The 19,040-nt window shown below is 41.1% G+C and overlaps 1 protein-coding gene across 2 annotated transcripts in view; it reads left to right on the top strand.

The window, feature by feature from the left end:
- Window positions 1-5,693: 5,693 nt before the first annotated feature.
- Window positions 5,694-19,040, top strand: part of LOC125630954 (uncharacterized) — a 79,295-nt gene continuing 65,948 nt past the window's right edge. For both annotated transcript variants that reach the window (XM_048837163.2, XM_048837162.2), the window contains exon 1: window positions 5,694-5,753. The gene's annotated coding sequence lies outside the window, so the exon portion shown is untranslated. The remainder of the gene's footprint in view (window positions 5,754-19,040) is intronic.

Below are 19,040 nucleotides of genomic sequence, written 5' to 3'. Positions count from 1 at the left end.
ATAACCTCGCATGGGTATACAAGATCAGTAAAAATGAATGGAATCGAAACCATAGCATTAGTAGATTCCAGGAGTGCTGTCACACTGGTCTCAGGGAAGTTGGTGGGGCAAGACCAACTAATCAGGGCCAAAAACACAGGGGTAACGTACATTCATGGCACCGTAAATTTCTACCCCACAATCCCGGTATGGATTAGATTCAGGGGAATACTACCAGGGTGACTGCAGGGGTGGTCCCCAGGCTCCCCTACCCTGTCTTAATTGGTAGGGACTTCCCTGGATTTGAGAGCTTACTCCCCCCCAATAGAGCCGGGGAGGGTAGCAACCCCCGGCCTGAGACGGAGGCACCTACAGATAGCCTCACCCCAATGTTTGCTGAATTTGCCCCAGAGTTATTCTCATCCCCCAGAAAACCCCGAAAGTCTAGGTGGGAAAGGAGGCCAGATAAAAGGTTAGGGACCAGGATTCTAACAGAGAACCAGAAAACCTCCCTTGTTGGTAGGTGAACCCATTCAGGTGGCCAGGAGATAATTCAGGCCAGTGAGGACTCGGAGGTGGTTCCTAGCCCAAGTAAGGGCAACCCAGGGGGTGGAGTGGAAACAGACCCCCTGGAATTAGGTCAGATTGGTACCACACGTGAGAATTCCAGGCAGGACCCAAGCCAATGACCCGCTATATGCAAATGTGAGGGAGGAGGTAGTGGAAGTAAATGGCGTACCCACGGAAGGAAAGGCCCAAGGGCATATTATGTGCTCAAACGAGATCTGTTGTACAGGATAGTGCAAATACGACGGGAAGAAGTAGAGCAACTCTTAGTCCCACAGAAACACACAAGGGCAGTACTAGAGTTAGCTCACAGTCATCTATTTGGGGGACATCTAGGAGTAGACAAGACACTGGATAGAGTCCTAAGAAGGTTTTATTGGCCAGGAATACGTGCAGCGGTCCAGCGCTATTGTGCCCCCTGCCCTGAATACCAGTTGCATAGCCCCCGACCTCACTTGCAGGCCCATTAGTACCTTTGACTATTATTGAAGTTCCTTTCGAGAGGTTAGCAATGGACATAGTGGGCCCACTGGAAAGATTGGCACGGAGCCACCGAAACGTATTACTCATCCTTGACTACACCACACGGTATCCAGAAGCTATTCCTTTAAGAAACCCCACGTCCAAGGCAATAGCAAAAGAACTACTCCACGTTTTTGCCAGAGTGGGCATCCCTAAGGAGATCCTGACAGACCAAGAAACCCGGTTCATGTCAAAACTAATGAAAGACTTATGTAATCTACTCCACATCCAGGCCATATGGACCTCAGTCTACCATCCTCAAATAGATAGACTGGTCGAGCGGTTTAACCGTACCCTTAAAAGTATGATCTGGAAGGTGGTAGCACAGGATGGAAAAGACTGGGATACCCTTCTACCGTATCTAATGTTTGCTATATGGGAAGTCCCCCAGGCATCCACTGGTTTCTCTCCCTTTGAACTACTATACCAACACCACCCATGCGGAATATTAAATATTGCCAAGCAAGATTAGGAAAAACAACCCAACCCAGGAAAGAATGTCATTGAACATGTGACACAGATGAGAGAGTGAATAACTTGAGTAACCCCTATAGTATGAGAAATCTGGAAAAAGCACAAGAGGCCCAGTGGACATATTACAACTGTCAGGCGAAAGTACCGAGATTTCAGCCGGGGGAACAGGTAATGGTGCTAGTACTGACAGCAGAAAGCAAACTGCTAGCCAGCTGGCATGGACCATATGAGATAGTGGAAATCATTGGGGAGGTGGACTGTAAGGTCAGACAACCAGACCGTCAAAGGCCAGAGCAAATCTAACACATCAACTTACTGAAGCCCTGGCGTGACCTAGAGACGTGCCTGGACATTCGGGGAGCTCCACCCCAGACAGATGACCCACAGGGGCAGGTGAAAATATTTTTTGAGTTAACTCCAGAACAACAAGCAGAGGTCATTGATATGATCCAACGGAACCAGGACATGTTCTGTACACAGCCGGGCCATACAACACTGGTCCAACATCATATTGTCACCAGTCCAGAAGTAAGGGTGACGATAAGACCGTACCGAATACCGGAAGCTAAAAGGGAAGAAATTAGGACAGAAGTGAAGAAGATGCTGGAACTCGGGGTTATTGAAGAATCCCACAGCCAGTGGTCCAGCCCTATTGTCCTAATCCCCAAGCTTGATGGCACCCTGAGGTTTTGCAACAACTTCTGGAAGTTGAATGAAGTATCCCAATCCGATGCCTTTCTGATACCGCGCATTGACGAGCTAGATGATCAGTTAGGCGAGGCCCGATACCTGACCACTCTAAACCTGACCAAAAGATATTAGCAAATTCCCCTGGCTGAGAATGCCAAGGAAAAGACTGCCTTCTCTACACCGAATGGCCTCTTCCAATACACTGTCCTCCCTTTTGGACTCTAGGGGGCCCCCACAACATTCCAACGACTTATAGACAAATTGCTGAGACCCCATGCCAAGTATGCCACCGCCTGTCTAGACAACATAGTCATCCATAACCCTGACTGGGAAATGCACCTCGGAAAAGTAGAAGCAGTGCTAGATGCCCTGCGGAAGGCTGGCCTCACTGCCAACCCTCTCACAGGATAGGACTAGCTGAGGCCAGATACCTCAGGTTTGTAGTAGGGAGAGGCTTGGTGAAACCCCAGTGGAACAAAGTGGAGGCAATACAAGGTTGGTCTCGACCAGTCAGCAGAAAGCAGGTCAGAGCATTTCTAGGGATAGTAGGATACTATCAGAGATTCATCCCTCATTTCGCCAGAAGAGCAGGGCCATTGACGGATTTGGTAAAGGCTCAAGGCCCTGAGATAGTGAAGTGGACTGATGTGGCAGAAGGAGCATTTGCAGATTTAGGACAGCCCTTTGCTGCCACCCAGTACTCATAGCCCTAGACTTTGAGAAGGAATTCATCCTACAAACAGATGCCTCGGAGGTAGGGCTAGGAGCCGTCCTTTCGTAGATGGTAGGGGAGGAAGAACACCCAATCTTGTACCTCAGCCAGAAACTCCTCCCCAGGGAACAAAAGTATGCCGTCATTGAAAAGGAATGTCTGGCGGTAAAATGGGCTATGTAGACTCTCCACTACTACCTACTGGGGCGGCAGTTTACCCTTGTGACAGACCACGCCCCACTCCAGTGGATGCACAGAAACAAAGAGAAGAACGCAAGAGTGACTAGGTGGTTCCTATTCCTGCAGCCCTTCCATTTCCGGGTACAGCATAGGGCCGGAAGCCAACAAGGCCCATGATGGCCTATCACGACAGCACTGCCTCTCGTCCCAAGTAGCCCAACCTCATGGTGTTGAGCGGGAGCGGGGGGAATATGTGATACAGCATGGCCAGAGGGCAGCAGGAGAGTGTTAGAAGGGAGCCTTATTCCCTGTAGAGGGAAGAAAGTTTGCTATATATTAATTAAAGCACCTGAAGCCAATCACCTGATAAACCCCCTCCCACCCCCCCGCTTCAATCAGACAAGGGAAGGGGTTGAAGGAGAGTGGATTAGCGTTGGAGCAAAGAGCAGTTTGGAGGAGTTGAAACAGAGTGGATTGGTGTTGGAGCAGAGAGCAGTTTCGAGGGAAGCAGAGGAGAGTTTGGAGAAGTGCTGTGGTGGGCTAGGAAGACCAAGACCCAAGGTAAAGGGACACCTGGTTTGTGCAGAGGGAGGGCAGGAAGCCCCACAAGCTGAAGGGCAGGAGAGGGAAGTAGCCCAGAGGAGGGAACTGCTAGTTCAAGCGGTTTACCACTATCCCTAGGCCCCTGGGCTGGGACCCAGAGTAGAGGGTGGGCCCGGGTCCCTCCCTCTCCACTCCCCTCCTCTAGGACACTAGTGGGGCAGTTAATACCCCAGTTCAGGGGTGAGAAACGGTGCCCTGAACCCTCCCCACGAAGAGAGAATGTGAGACCCATCAAGGTAGTGCAGGCAATTTGCCACAGTGTGTACGTACAAGAGTACACGAACTAGGTGAGCAGTTAGCTGCTGCTTTTGTTATACAGTGTGTGAGTCTAGACTATTCTTTGAACAAAGTGGCTAATCTTTTCTTATTGACTTCCAATATTGTACTGCATGTTGCAATTTATTGCTGGTGGTCAGTCTAATGTACTAATATTTTATGTATGTATAAGAGAACATCTGCAAATGACTGTGTGGACTTAGGGGCCTCAACCATTAAAGTTAATGGAGATTGTGTGGCTAACTCCATATGCATTGCAGAAAGTAGTTATTCTTGCAAATACATTCACTATCAACAGTAGCACACAGTTTAATTTTCAAGACCTGAAACTGTAGATGTATTTTCAAAGTATTGCCATAATTTTCCCTTGCGTGACCTGTCCAGACTGTGAAAAGTAATAGTTCTTGAAGACAACTCAAGATAATTGAATAACAGACTCAATTGGGATTATTTAATAAAAGATTATCAGTCAGAGATTACTATAGGTTTACACAGAATACAGAAAGAATAGATAGTTAACCGCCCTTTGATGTGATCAGGATTGATGATAGATTTGCTATGTCTCTCTCCTTCACTGTATCTAAAGATGTGGCAGATTTCAGTGTCATCATATAGGATTTTCAAAAGAAACATGTTTTGATGTCATTTCTATTCATTCTCAGTTTACCTGACTTATGTGTGAAGGCATGATTATTTACACCTGGGAGGACTAACAGGATAGTACAGTATATTGCAATGGGTCTTTCTTCCCACATAATTATTCTTTCCTATCTGCTGTTATAATTATCTCTTATGAGTTTCCCAGGTTTATATATACTTGTATTTTGAATTTACAAAAATCTTCTTTTGTTGATTCAAATTCAATATACTCATAAAATGTGGACAGTATTAATTACTATAAGACTAATAGATAACTCAAAATCACAACAAATTAATATATTCAGATTAAAAATTTTAACAATTAAAGTTTGGATGTGATCTGATGAATATATAAAGTGGACATACAAGGAACAGACTCTGGGTGAAATTAAAGATCAAGATTTAACTCAAAGCTTTTGTAAACCAAATTTAAATAAGTTTTCAGCATTCCCTCTGGCTTGTATATGGCTTTTTAATGGAGATAAGTACCTATACATCCTTCACCTATTTACTATAGGGGATGTTTTCACTACCAGTGTGAATTAATATATTTCTTGGTTACAGAACAAGCAACATACATGTACTTTAAAATTCTTGATCACTTATAATTATAAAGGGCTAATAGATGTTAACATAAGTAAAATGTGTTACTATAGAGCTGGTCAGAATTTTTCCAATGAAACAGTTTAGTCAGAAAAGGCTAATTTTTCAAACCAAAAATGTTTCATGAAAATGAGTTAAGTTCAATTAATTTTCAGGTCTTCTGGATTCTGGGGACAGCTGGCTCACTGTGCTCCCTGACTCCCAAGGCATGGCTACAGGGAACCAGAGAGCCCAGGCAGCTACTGGCTGAAATTGACATTCTTGTCAGTATCACCGCTGGTATCTGAGTAGCAAGAATGTTAATTTCAGTCACTAGTTGCCAGGACCCTGGAGAGTTTATTTTGTTTCAGGAACACAATGGGTCAATGCTTCCAAAACTAACTCTCCTTCCCCGCCCCCAACCGAATTTCCAGTTCTCTAGAAACTTTAAAAAAAAAATCTTTCAAACCAGAAATCCTGAGTTTTGGACAACTCTAGTTATAAGTGGATATAAGCACATCAGCAGAAGGTATTTATAAATGGTTTTAAGCAGCCTGTTACGTAGTCATTTTATTAACCATTTTGTAAAACAAAAATTTACTCATGAATGGTTTATAAAGTATTTATAAATGTTGTTGGCATCCTTTCATCTGTGAAAGACAGTGGGAATTGAAGCCTATGATGTAGATGGTTTTCAATGTTTCGTGACTGTAATATATCTGTAATATAAAGGGACCAATTTATTCATGGCTACATTATCACAGATTTCTTTTTTGAAGTTGAAGTTGCTTAAGTCTCTTTACAAGTATCTTAGGTTCAAGTGGCAAATTCTTTTTTCTATTCAACTTTGAGACACAAGTCCAAAGCCTATATAAATAGGTGTCTAGGTATATCCTGTATCTTCAGCATCTAGGAAAAGCTTTTTGGTAACAGGTTATGAACTCTGCATGAGGGTTGTCTTCAGTGAAATCAGAGATGTGATTGCAGCTTGGGCATATCTGACATATCTGCACTAGCTTTAATCTTACCTAGTACAGCTGAAAATAGCTGTGAAACTGTGGTGACATGGGCTTCAACACAGGCTTTATAAGCACACCAGACATGCAGGGTACGTACTCACATTGCTAGCACACACTGAAGTGCTGCTGCCATAGCATCACTGCTATTTTTAGCTGTGCTAGCTGGATAACAGATAGTTCAGGTACGCCAACGTGTGTTGCAATCACCTCCAGTTGTAGAGTGGACATACTCTAAGACCAAATCTATTGGGATGACATACTGGAAATGAAGTAAGCCTGTCTAGTGTTAACAATAATCCTTTTTTTAAAAAAAATTACTACTTCCTGGGAGGAATCCATCCTTGATATTTCCTGGTAAGTATCACATTATACCTTAACTTTATTTTTTGAAAAGAGCTTTGTGCAAAATATGCAATAGCTTTCACATGGAGTTATGAAAATAATTCTCAAGACATTTTTATTGTGTAGTTTCAGGAGGATTTTTGTCTATAAATGGCATTTTTTCATTGGTACAGTTCTGGAATAGAGTGGCCTCAGGTATGTTAAATTAAATGGGATGATGACAAAAATCAAAAGATTTATTTCCAGATCAAATGTCTATTCGTTCTTGTGATTGTCTGTCTGCATTCCATATCAGAAAAACTTTTTCTGTGTCTTCAGATAACTACAATGGGAAATACTGAATAGAACTAGGTGGGGAAAATTTTTGCAGGATGGAAGAATTGTTTCAAAAATTCAAACATTCTTGCCCATCCAAATCAGGAGAACAAAAGACCTTGGTTAAGTTTTATATGAAAACATGAGAGACCAACCCACCCCAAAATAGTCAATAGACTAGTTCATAGGGCACTCTGCTGGGATTTGGGAGACCCATGCTCAAGTCTTAATAAAGCAGAGGTGTATTTGGGGGGCAGAGTTGGCATAGCATGGGAGGCATGATGTGAATCATAGAAAGCAGGCAATTGATCTTGGGTCCCCCACATCTTAGTGGGTATCCTAACATTAGACTTTTGGCTATTGTTGGGTTAATGGTCCCCTCTCTCACTGCATAAGTTCCATCCTGGACCAGAGAAATCTTTCCTAACCAAAGTTATTTCACGTCTGGTATGTTCTTGCACAAAGTTTTAGTTTTGGCAAAAGTTTCAGTGGAAAATTCCCAACCAGCTCTAATACTGAACTCTTTGACCTCACCACTGAAGCCATTTCTCCCAAACACAAGGAGCGTGATCCAAAATCCCCATGGAGTTCAATGGACTTTGGATAGGCCCTCATTGCAAGTATAGTCATATTTTTTCAGGTATTTATTTTTAGAACAATCTTAGACTCCCTTTGAGGGGTAGAGTGGGAAATGGAGGTGGATGAATGCAATTCACCTTGTTAAAGCAAAACTCTTTTTTTTTTTTTTCCAAAGGAGGCCTTTCAATTACTTTGTGGGTTTTGATGCCGTCTTCTGGGAATGTATACTAAGGGGTAATTATTTTCAGCCTGTGGTAGCTATAATACTTCATTACAAATTGTGAGAATTCTCTCAGATTTAACATGCTGCTGCTCTTCAATCATCTATGAAACACCAAAGTACCAGATCCTCAGGTGATGTAAACTGACATGGCTCCGTTGTCTACATGGATTACACCAATTGATGATCTGGCCCAGATAACAAACCATACTCTAAAATTATGAAAGCAAATAGACTGAAAAAGGAAAGGTATTTTGTTTGATGTATATTTGCACTGTTCTAAGAACCTAACTCATACCTCTCTAAGTAAACAGGAAATGTGCTGTCAGAGATTGACATGGCTATCTACCTTTTACTGGAATTAGATATGTGTCTAGGAATGCTTCCATTAATGGAAATTATATGCATACATTAAGAAGAGAATTGGTCCTGTTGTACTGAAATGCTGATGCTTCTACAACTTCATATGCAACCAAATTTCTTTTATGAATGCTTAATGTGTTGTCCATTATGATGGCAGAAAGCATATTCCACCCCCCTTTGGAGGAATAATTGTTTTATTTTTCCTGTCCATCTGGTTTGTGACCCTCATCACCATAGTATCTGACTACCTCACAGTTTATAATGGATTTGATGTTTTACAACATCCCTGTGAAAAACTTTTTTTTTAACATAGATTGGGAGCAGAGGCACGGGGTAGAATAAGTAACTTGCTCAAGACCACAGAGGAAGATTGTGGCCAAGCAAAAAATCAATCCCAGGTCTTCTGAGCCCCCAGAGCAGTGCCTTATCCATTAGATCATTTTGCCTAACCTGCCTCTTATTCACCAAACAAACAAGTTTTCTGTTGAATAGAACTGGATGAACAGTGTTCAACAATAGCAACACAGGCATAGAGATGTTTTTACCTTCAGACAAACCATAAGATGGACCGCATATAATGGAATAACTTGGTTGAGATCTTACTGATCTGTATAATATTTGCAGCTGTAGCCTTCTCTGAATTCTAAATTGGGGCAAATATAACGTGATCTCTGATCATGTGCAAAATATTCTTATTCCATCTAACTTCATCACTTATGCATATTTTTCAACTTCATCACCAAAGTGTTATAAAATTCAGATGCTGATAGGAAAGGGAAATAGAGCAACAAGCACAATGTTTTTTTCATAACTCTTAACTGAAAGGGAGTTTGATTTTTTTCAGAGAAAAATGGCAGGCTAACTAGGATCCCAGGTACACACAGTATACATATAAATGTGACCCTTAAAATGGTATACATTTATAGAGTAGTCAAACCCTCTTTCACATTCTTCCAGATCATTACTTTTGTATGAAATTTACCATTAGCCCAATGGAACCTAAATAAATAAATAAATCCATCAAAAAAACCTGGATACATTGGGGTACCTGGAATCCCTGTGAGCTGCCATCAGCTATTTCATACTGAATTCCAAAATAATATATATACTCCGAGCATGGCTCATTGCCTTTTCTTTGATATGGAGTGGCCGAAAAAGTAGATTGGTTTGAAAATGTTCAAAGGTCACAGGAAGGGTATTCACACAAGTAGTATCTTACATTCCAGGTCTGATTTCTCCCCTCTTCCCACCAGATTGTGCCGTGTGTGTGTGTGTGTTTCGTTAAAAGTTACTATAATGCTTCCTCTTCTAACCTTCAATTTGTTCTATTGTGTCCTTCTGAAATTATTTCCTATTGCAGACTTTCCCCAGTTCAGATAGTTTTATTATTGTGCCCTTTTCAATTCACTAAGGCCACCTTTGTATTCTGACAGAAACACAATTCTTCAAAATATAAATGACCTAAATCTTGAAGAGAAATGTAATATCATTTCCCAAGAAGATTTCTGTTTCATACTGTGATCCTGAAAGATCATTCTTAAGTATCACAGATATGAAATTGTTGTTATAAAACGAATTTCCCATGAAGATGACCCATCTGCCCAGGACAGATTAAACATTTCCTCTGTGTACATCTCCCATTCTGAAAAAGAATTATAATAGTGTACTGGAAAATAGAGTGGGATTTTTTCAACATGGATTATATTGGGGACCAAGGTGTCCTTGAAACAACTTAATTTGTATTACTATTTATTACTTGTATTACTATATATTAACTTAATTTAATTTGTATTACTATTTATATATGTACTATTTCTGTACTATATGAACATGTCTTCTAAACTATAATAAGTAATGCTATGAGAAATTGGCCAACATTATATTACACACACACACACAAACTTTGTAAAAAGAACATTAGGAAGATTGCAAAACCAACCACTCAAAAATTAGGAAATGTAAGGATTAAGATTGTGCATCTATAATTTGGCCTCTTGTGTTTGGGGGCCAAATTAAGATTGCACAGGCAAATTTTATTCTGGCATTTCCTAACTTTTGAGTGCTTCACTTTACAACCTTCGTAATGGTCTTCTAACACTTTTTTTTTTTTGGGGGGGGGAGGGGTTAATTACCTGCATCCTTAAAAAAGCAACCCAAAAATCCAAAAGCGAATTCCATCCTGTGGCACCTTCCTGAAAACAAATGGGTTTATGTAGACCAGCATTCACGGGTTTGAGATACACACCTTGCAGTAGGTTTCAGAGGAATGGTGAGACTCAAGAATTTGGGGTTCCATTCCGATTAGTGTTCTTAAGTAGGCACAGAATCTTCTGCCCATTTCCCTCTAAATTTTAACTCCTACGCTATACCCTTCAACCTGTCTTTTCCCCCTGGTTTCATCTCCTAATTCCATTCTACTTACCTACAAAGTCCCAGTCTCCAGTGCACAAGTTTATCATTCTAGTGCCAATCTCCTTATCCAGCTAGACATAATCTCTTTCTCCAGGCACACAGTCCATCTCTTCCCTTCCCCACATTGTTTCCCCCTTCTGCCCTGACTTCTTGCCCAGCAAATGTCCATTCACTCATTCCAGCTTCTTCTCCAGTCTTTCCCTTCTCTTCCCCACCCTGCCTCCCAGTCCTTCTCTCCATCCCTGTGGTCTTCCTCCAAGTCTTTATACAGCCAGTCCCAGTCTCCTTAGGAAAGGGTCCCAGCCACTACAGAAGATAACCTATAATATTTAATATAAAAATAAAATATGTTCAATGTAAAGGTACATTCATATTGACAGTGTTTGGTAGGCTTACCAATTTTATTGCAAAGTACAAAGCTTATACATTAACCCAGGCCCAGTTATGACAGTCTTTGTTCAAGGAAGGCCTAAAAATGGAACAGGTACTGCAGATTGGTGTTGAGATTAATGAGCTCCAGAAGATTTTGAGGTTGACTCAAAAGTTCAATTCCTTATCCAGATTTTTTATCCAAATTATTGGAAACTTCAGAATGAGCAAAACTTCAGGCTTGGAATCTCCTGAGGTTTTTGCAAGATTTGTCACTTTCCATTCTAGCAAAAGTGAGAATACAGCTGCCTTTCATGAGCTATTCCTTTTCCTGTCTGTGCTGGATGTGCTGAGGTGTGAATTAATGCACAATGCAACAGTTTGGTTGTAAATTGAGCAATCTTGTCTGAACCTAAAATGTTAAGCTTTGTTTCGTTTTTGATGATCTATCTTTGATCTATCTTGAATTGTAATGTGACCTAAATTTGGAAATTTATGTAATGACTATGTTGATTATACCTCCTTCACCTACTTCAATTGTTCTCACAATTTTGTGAAGGCTATTTAACTTCAATTGGAATCTGTGGGCGAATTTAGTCATTTGAGTGCTGTACATGGAGTACAACAATAAAATATGATACATTTTTGGTATTGCATCTTCCCTATAAAGTGACAAAAAAGCCACAGAGACCATTGCAATCAAAACTCCCATTGGGTCTGCAGGATTGGTCCTTTCATAATTGGAAACAGAATGTAGATAACACTTCACAGGGTTTGCCAAAGTTAAGCTCTATGAGGTAGAGGGGGAGAAATGATGCACAGATTCATAGAATCATAGAATATCAGGGTTGGAAGGGACCTCAGGAGGTCATCTAGTCCAACCCCCTGCTCAAAGCAGGACCAATCCCCAATTAAATCATCCCAGCCAGGGCTTTCTCAAGCCTGACCTTAAAAACTACTAAGGAAGGAGATTCTACCACCTCCCTAGGTAACGCATTCCAGTGTTTCACCACCCTCCTAGTGAAGAAGTTTTTCCTAATATCCAACCTAAACCTCCCCCACTGCAACTTGAGACCATTACTCCTTGTCCTGTCCTCTTCTACCACTGAGAATAGTCTAGAACCATCCTCTCTGGAACTACCTCTCAGGTAGTTGAAAGCAGCTATCAAATCCCCTCTCATTCTTCTCTTCTGAAGACTAAACAATCCCAGTTCCCTCAGCCTCTCCTCATAAGTCATGTGTTCCAGACCCCTAATAATTTTTGTTGCCCTCCGCTGGACTCTCTCCAATTTATCCACATCCTTCTTGTAGTGTAGGGCCCAAAACTGGACACAGTACTCCAGATGAGGCCTCACCAATGTCGAATAGAGGGGAACGATCACGTCCCTCGATCTGCTCGCTATGCCCCTACTTATACATCCCAAAATGCCATTGGCCTTCTTGGCAACAGGGCACACTGCTGACTCATATCCAGCTTCTCATCCACTGTCACCCCTAGGTCCTTTTCTGCAGAACTGCTGCCTAGCCATTCGGTCCCTAGTCTGTAGCTGTGCATTGGGTTCTTCTGTCCTAAGTGCAGGACCCTGCACTTATCCTTATTGAACCTCATCAGATTTCTTTTGGCCCAATCCTCCAATTTGTCTAGGTCCCTCTGTATCCTATCCCTGCCCTCCAGCGTATCTACCACTCCTCCCAGTTTAGTATCATCCGTAAATTTGCTGAGAGTGCAATCCACACCATCCTCCAGATCATTTATAGATATTGAACAAAACCGGCCCCAGGACCGACCCCTGGGGCACTCCACTTGACACCGGCTGCCAACTAGACATGGAGCCATTGATCACTACCTGTTGAGCCCGACAATCTAGCCAACTTTCTACCCACCTTATAGTGTATTCATCCAGCCCGTACTTTAACTTGCTGACAAGAATACTGTGGGATTGACTGGGGGTGCATTGCTGGGAAAAAGGAGAAATGTATTCATGGGTCACAGCATATCTCATTTAACATAAATCTGTTACCTTGTGCTTCCTCTGTCTATTGTCTTTTGTCTTATAATTAGAATGTAAAGGTAGGAACAAAAACTGTTTTCCATTGTTTGTACAGTGTGCAGCACAATGAGCTTCTATTTCAGTGCTACCACAGTACAAATACAGTAAATATTTTAGTAGTTTACTGTCAGTCATAGCTTAAAACGGTGGTTCTCAAACTATGGTCTGTGGACAACGAGTGATCTGCACATCCAACAAACCTTTTTCTCAGACCTGCTCCCAGACCTTCTCATACACTTTCACACTGCTCACTTTACTTCTTGGCTATATTGGAAGGGAAGAAGCCTCTTGCAAGTCCAGCATCCATTTTGCTGAATCAGTGAGCGCAGCAAGCTTGTGTGAAACAGTATAAATGATACAAAATTATACCGACTTAGCTGCTGATCCTGAAAACATCACTACATGTGAGTAGTGCATTTGACTTCAAAGGTTATAGTTAAGGATGAAGTTATCAAGGGATAAAGTTATCCAATTTCATGCTTTCATCATTGAGGCCTTGAACTTTGCTTATGAGTTTCTAGTGAGATTTGGGAATGGGGAAACCAGATTCATCTGAATCCAAACCTTTCTGAACTTCAAGGCTTGTGCAAAGAGTTTGATGGAAAATTGTTGAACCCGTTGTGAGCTGAGTTTAGATGTCTTCATATATCTCAAATATAGGGAGCTTGTTCACAGACATGGTAACATGGGAAGATGAAAGGAAGATTTTTGATTATCCATCTATCAAACTGAGTAGCAGATGTACTGGGTGGCCCTTCTACTAAAGGGAACACCTGAAGGTCTGATTCTCCTCACACCATTTTTATCAGCATAAAATAGTTCCATTGACATCAACGGAGTTACTAATGATTTGTACCAGAATGCATAAAATGAATCCAATCCCTAATTAGACTGTGAGAGCAGACCATAGCCAAAAGGCTGCAAAGAGTGGCCTATATATTGAACCAGACAAAACGGTAACTGGTTTACCCCTACTACTCAGGCATAAATCAGAAGAAATTCAATTGGAATTAATGGAGTTATACCACTGTAAAACTACTGCAAGCTGGAGAATCAGGGCTTTAGCATGATTCCGCAGTTGTATCTTCCAGAAAAAATAAGACTTTTTGCCTTGTTTTGGGGAAACTCTGCCTTCTGACAGGCTGGGAACTTTCTTTGAAACTTCACTCTGAGGCTTAAGTAGGTAAGGAAATAAGATTATAAGGTGAAAGACAACTTAAATCTTCCCTTCTGTAGTTTTGTCATCTTCTCAGTTCGTACTTAATATGTGAATTGTCCTATTAATAAGCTCTGATTTTTGTCTTGCAACATTTTTTAAAGCCTTCTTTTAAAGGACTTGATGTAATTTCCATGACCTCAATTTAAAAAAAAAATACTTTGGGATAAGTTTTTAAATACATTTTAGGGGTACATTTCTGTGATTAAAAGTTCTGCCCCGGAGGCTGGGAAATCTTGAGATCAAGTTCTTCTGTTAACACAAATGCTATCAGCAAATTGGCCTCACTTGCTGGTCAAAGAATTCTTTCTGTAAGTCTTCTGTTGCTTGGGAAAATGCTTGACATGAATGGAAAACTTTAGCAGAACATTATTCTTGTCAGTTTACTCTCAGGCTAAATTCTTACTTTACATTCTCGTCACTTATCCTCATGGAAATCAGAAGCAATGCTATTATACCAGCATAAAACTGAAATCAGAATCAAGCTCTTCACTCCCCAAGTAAATAGTATATCTTGTTGTAAGTTGTGAAGAATAATATAAACTGAACAATGACGCACAGAATCAATGTGTTTTATGCATTAGAACAAAAATATTGTAGTCTCATTAACACTACCCTTGAAAACTATCTTGAAAACTATCTGAGTTAAAACAACATCATGTAGCCTCTATAGTTAAGGAATAATTTTTTTTTCTGTAACTGTCCCTGAACTTTTCAATATTTTGAAAATACCAGTCTTTTAAAATGTATATTGTCTCATCTCAAGGAAGACAGTTCTGAATATTACAGATTATTCCATATTTTAAAAATGTCTAGCATGCCAAGGATTTTGTAGTGAAAATGACAGACAAATGTCAACGATCCTGAGACCAACATGACTACAACATTGCAAACAAATGTTTTACACTCCTCATTTCTGTACTACAAATACACCCCACAGAGAAAGCAAACACTTAAGCAATTGGAATCAGAGGTGGGGAGGTTTTAGTGTTGTTTATTTTATTGGAGGGTGGGAACACAAGGGAAGTTCCTCCCACACAGTTCATCTTCTGTGTAAGTATACTCATCTTTTTTCATGGGAATGTGTTCCCATGCAAAATTCATGGGAATTTTGTCTCCTTTCAGATACATCTTATTTCTTTCTCTCATTTTTCTCCTTTGTCATGTCCTATTACACTGGTGTGAGTCACTTCATCATATGAAGCCAATACCCTTTGGCAGAGCCCCCAGAACTGGCATCCTTCCCCTCTATTTTGGTCTACTTTAAATCCCATCTTTGTGGTGTGTTGCTGGATTATTTTCACCTTTTTGCAATAGGTGCCTTCTTGGTTGGCTGCCTGAGCCAGGCACTGCATTGTGACATATAGATAGCTGATGAAGAATAATCAGGTTGCTCACCATCTCCTACAGAAAATGAAGCATCCTGAGGATCTGAGTAAGGGGAGTTGTGGTCCAGGGTAAGGTTGGGCAACAGTGGTACCAACGTAAGGTCACTTGCTGCTTCTACCTGGGGAGGGCCATTAGAGTTACAAAACACAGCTGTCATGATTTCCCCTCTCTGTTTCTTTGACCTTATCACTACTTACTTTGAATCCCTCACCACTTCTACCATGTCATATTCAAACTTTGTAGCCATTTGTAAGACCTTTCCCAGCTATATCGCTCTCTACTTCATCTGCTCATCTGCCATGTCAGTTCCCCCTCCTCTGTTCACCAATGTCAGCCTTGAATGATTATTTGTCCATCTCTTATAAATGTGTCTGCATTTCCTTCCACACATAGAACTGTCCTACAAAAAGTAGTCCGGACGGCCTCGATAGTGGTTACTGTATGAAAGGTGCAAACTACTCCTAGACTGTCCTCAGATATGGGTATACATAAATCCCTCTAACTTCCCTGGGAGTTCAAGACTTGGGGTTGTAAGAGCAACTGAACCCAAACATGGACACAAATTCTGCCCAGATGTGATTAGTCTGATAAGCCCCTGAAAAACAAACTCTTTTACAGTTGAAGCTAGAGATGTAAAATGTCAGATCCAGACAAATCAAAATACAAGAAAAAGGATGGGAGTTGAGTGATTCATGCCAGAAAGCATCTTATTTTGAGAATATGGATCTTCCTAACCAAAATCAGCTGAAAGACTCCCATTGATTTCAATGGCTTGCAATCAGACCCATTAGGATAATTTTGTATAAAGAGTACATACAGGAAAGGAGGTTCCAAATACCATATCATTAGGGTGTAGATTTAAAGACAAAAACAAAAACACCATGAATATGAAGGAGGTTAAAGTTACCCTCTTTTCAGTCCACACTTATTGTGACTCTGTCTGGGTTTGTAAGTGCAAATATCCTGTATGAATTAGAACCTAAGATTACCCTTTCTTTGAATGGTGTAAAGGACCATGTGGCCATGTCCATGCAGAGCCCTGTAATTTTACGGTAAAGACCCTTTAATGCTTAGACAGGACCCTGATGAAACTGTTCACTGATTCCAAATCTGAACCAGAAAAATAAGAATTAAAAAACTGAATACTTGTTGCCTGCCCTCACTGAAATATGCTCTTTCCAATACAGCAAAGAAATAACTAAGCCTTTCCAGTGAATTCTTGTTCAGGTCATATGGTGTTTTAAAATGCAATAACAGCTATGCCATTTTATTTTAGTTGAATAATATCTTGCATAGTGATATCAGGTAGTGCCAGGCCCTTAGTTTTGCTGATGTGGTACAAGTCTCTTTGATGCCAGGAGACTGAGCTATTCTAAATGTTGATGAGCTTTTCATCCTTAATGGATCTGTTCAGCATGTGCAAGGGGCCAGCTTACCTGCAATTCCTTTGGAAATATCTTGCTGTCTTAATTCCAAGTTAAACTCAATTGAGTATACTGGTACAGATCCACTGAAGTCAACACTTGCTTCATTTTCTTGGAATTATTTCAACTACAACTAGGGGTTGTACCAGTAAAAAGTGGCCAGCAGTACTGGCCTGTACTCAGCAGCCAACTGGGTGGGGGGAGCAAAAGGGGCAGCAATATTAAAGCACTACTGTGGCAAAAAACGCTGTTTAAAGGGTTCCACGGCAGCACTTTAATGTCCTTGCCCCTTTTGCTCTCCTTCTCCCCCGGTCTACAGTTAAGGAATACATTTTTTTCTGTAACTGTCCCTGAACCTTTCAATATTTTGCAAATACCAGTCTTTTAAAATGTATATTGTCTCATCTCAAGGAAGACAGTTCTTATTCCTTCTCCCCCAGTCACTGATGAAAATAGTATTTAAGGGGAATTTCTGACCACAATCTTGTCAAGGTGACTAATTGATGTGTATGATAAGTTGAGATCATTGATATGCTAACCTGTAGAAGAAGGACACTCCAACATTAGTAAGGTAAGGACATATGAGAGAGACGGGAGAAAACCCTACTGAATATGCGTCAGACATGGTGGTATCAGCATAACATATTATAAAAGTGGTATCCCAGCCTATGGGCAGTAGGAGAGAGAGATGTAGCCCCGTGGAGATGCCAGCATGATGGTCATTGGTGAGGAGGGGGGAAGTGATGGTGATGAGGAAGATGAGAGCTGTCATTTCAAGTTGTTCCGCAAGGGATGGTGAGAGCCTAAGGATGTTCAGATGTATGTTCTGTAGTATCGCTATCTGCCTTACTGTGTTGGAGTGTTTGGGACTGTGCTAAACTTATTAATAAACTATTTGCAATTATTGAAGAGTTCTCATAGTGTGAGTGTTGCAACTGTGCACATTGGGGTTCCCACCTATATGATAATTTGTATAACACTGGGCCTGATCTTGGGACAAGAACCTATCAGCCCTTAAATTGATTACTTAAAAATTCCTAGATATCAATATAATTCATAATCTCTAGATCAGGCTACAATTTCCTTTCCTGAAGCTCAATAGATCTGTTGAATATAATGTGGTCCTTCTGTACATATGTAGCTGCCCAATGTATGAAATAAATAGGAGAATGTCATGAGTAAGAAATGAGGAATTCTCAAGGTTGTAAATATCCATAGTCATTGGGTACTGTTGTCTTTGCTCTTTCCACATTAAGAATATGAGGAAACCACATGGACACAGCTGAGCTCCAAATAACTCTATACATGCAGACAACCCTTATCTACATATACACACTGCTGATCTGTTAGGTACTAATAGCTTCTGCAGAAAAAAGACAGGAAGGCCCAGTAGAGGGCTCACAACCTATTTACAAGGATAGTACAATTCTTACATGCTATATGCTATCTTGTAAGATGGTGTCAGTGGAACTGTGGCTCTCCTAGCTATGCAGGGTGTGGCCCCAGCTCACACAGCTCAACTGGGCTGTCAGTCTATTGCTGGTCCTGAGACATCTGAAAAACATTTCTGTTTTCAGTCCATCAGGGTGTTGATAGGGGAACCCACACCCACCCACTCCACTGGGTTCCTCCTCAAGGTAGGCATGCAGAATCAGAGGTTCACTGACTCTGACAGTGCCCTGTGCTCCTTCCTACCTTCCCCTGGTCCTCTGCAGGCACTTCAGCCTTTTGGACTGTTTCTGGGGTGTTGTCCTTGGGCAACTCTTCAGCAGCTTCCTGACAGGAATTTCTTTCTCTAGCCACTCACTCCTCTGGTAGTCACCCTGCACCTCTGCTTCCCAGCCCTTTGGTATATCCTCTTTTTGCTAGACTGACTGTAGACTTTCATGAGTACAAAATATGTAAATTAGCAACAATATACTGACAGGTGGGTACTGTGGAAATTGCGCCACCCAACTTTGCCAGGGACTTTATTCTTGACCTGTAATTCTTTAATTCTTGGGCTTCTCAAGCAACAATTTATATATCCAAAGAGAATATATCAAAATCGAAGGCATAGTAAATTCAGGATCAACAGAAAAATGAGATTATAACTATTATATATTTCATACCACATA

The sequence above is a fragment of the Caretta caretta genome, chromosome 2, assembly GCF_965140235.1.
Source record: "Caretta caretta isolate rCarCar2 chromosome 2, rCarCar1.hap1, whole genome shotgun sequence".
NCBI classification, from domain to species: Eukaryota; Metazoa; Chordata; order Testudines; family Cheloniidae; genus Caretta; species Caretta caretta.
The sequence above is the reverse complement of the archived record's forward strand: the minus strand, read 5'-3'. Positions and strand labels throughout refer to the sequence as shown.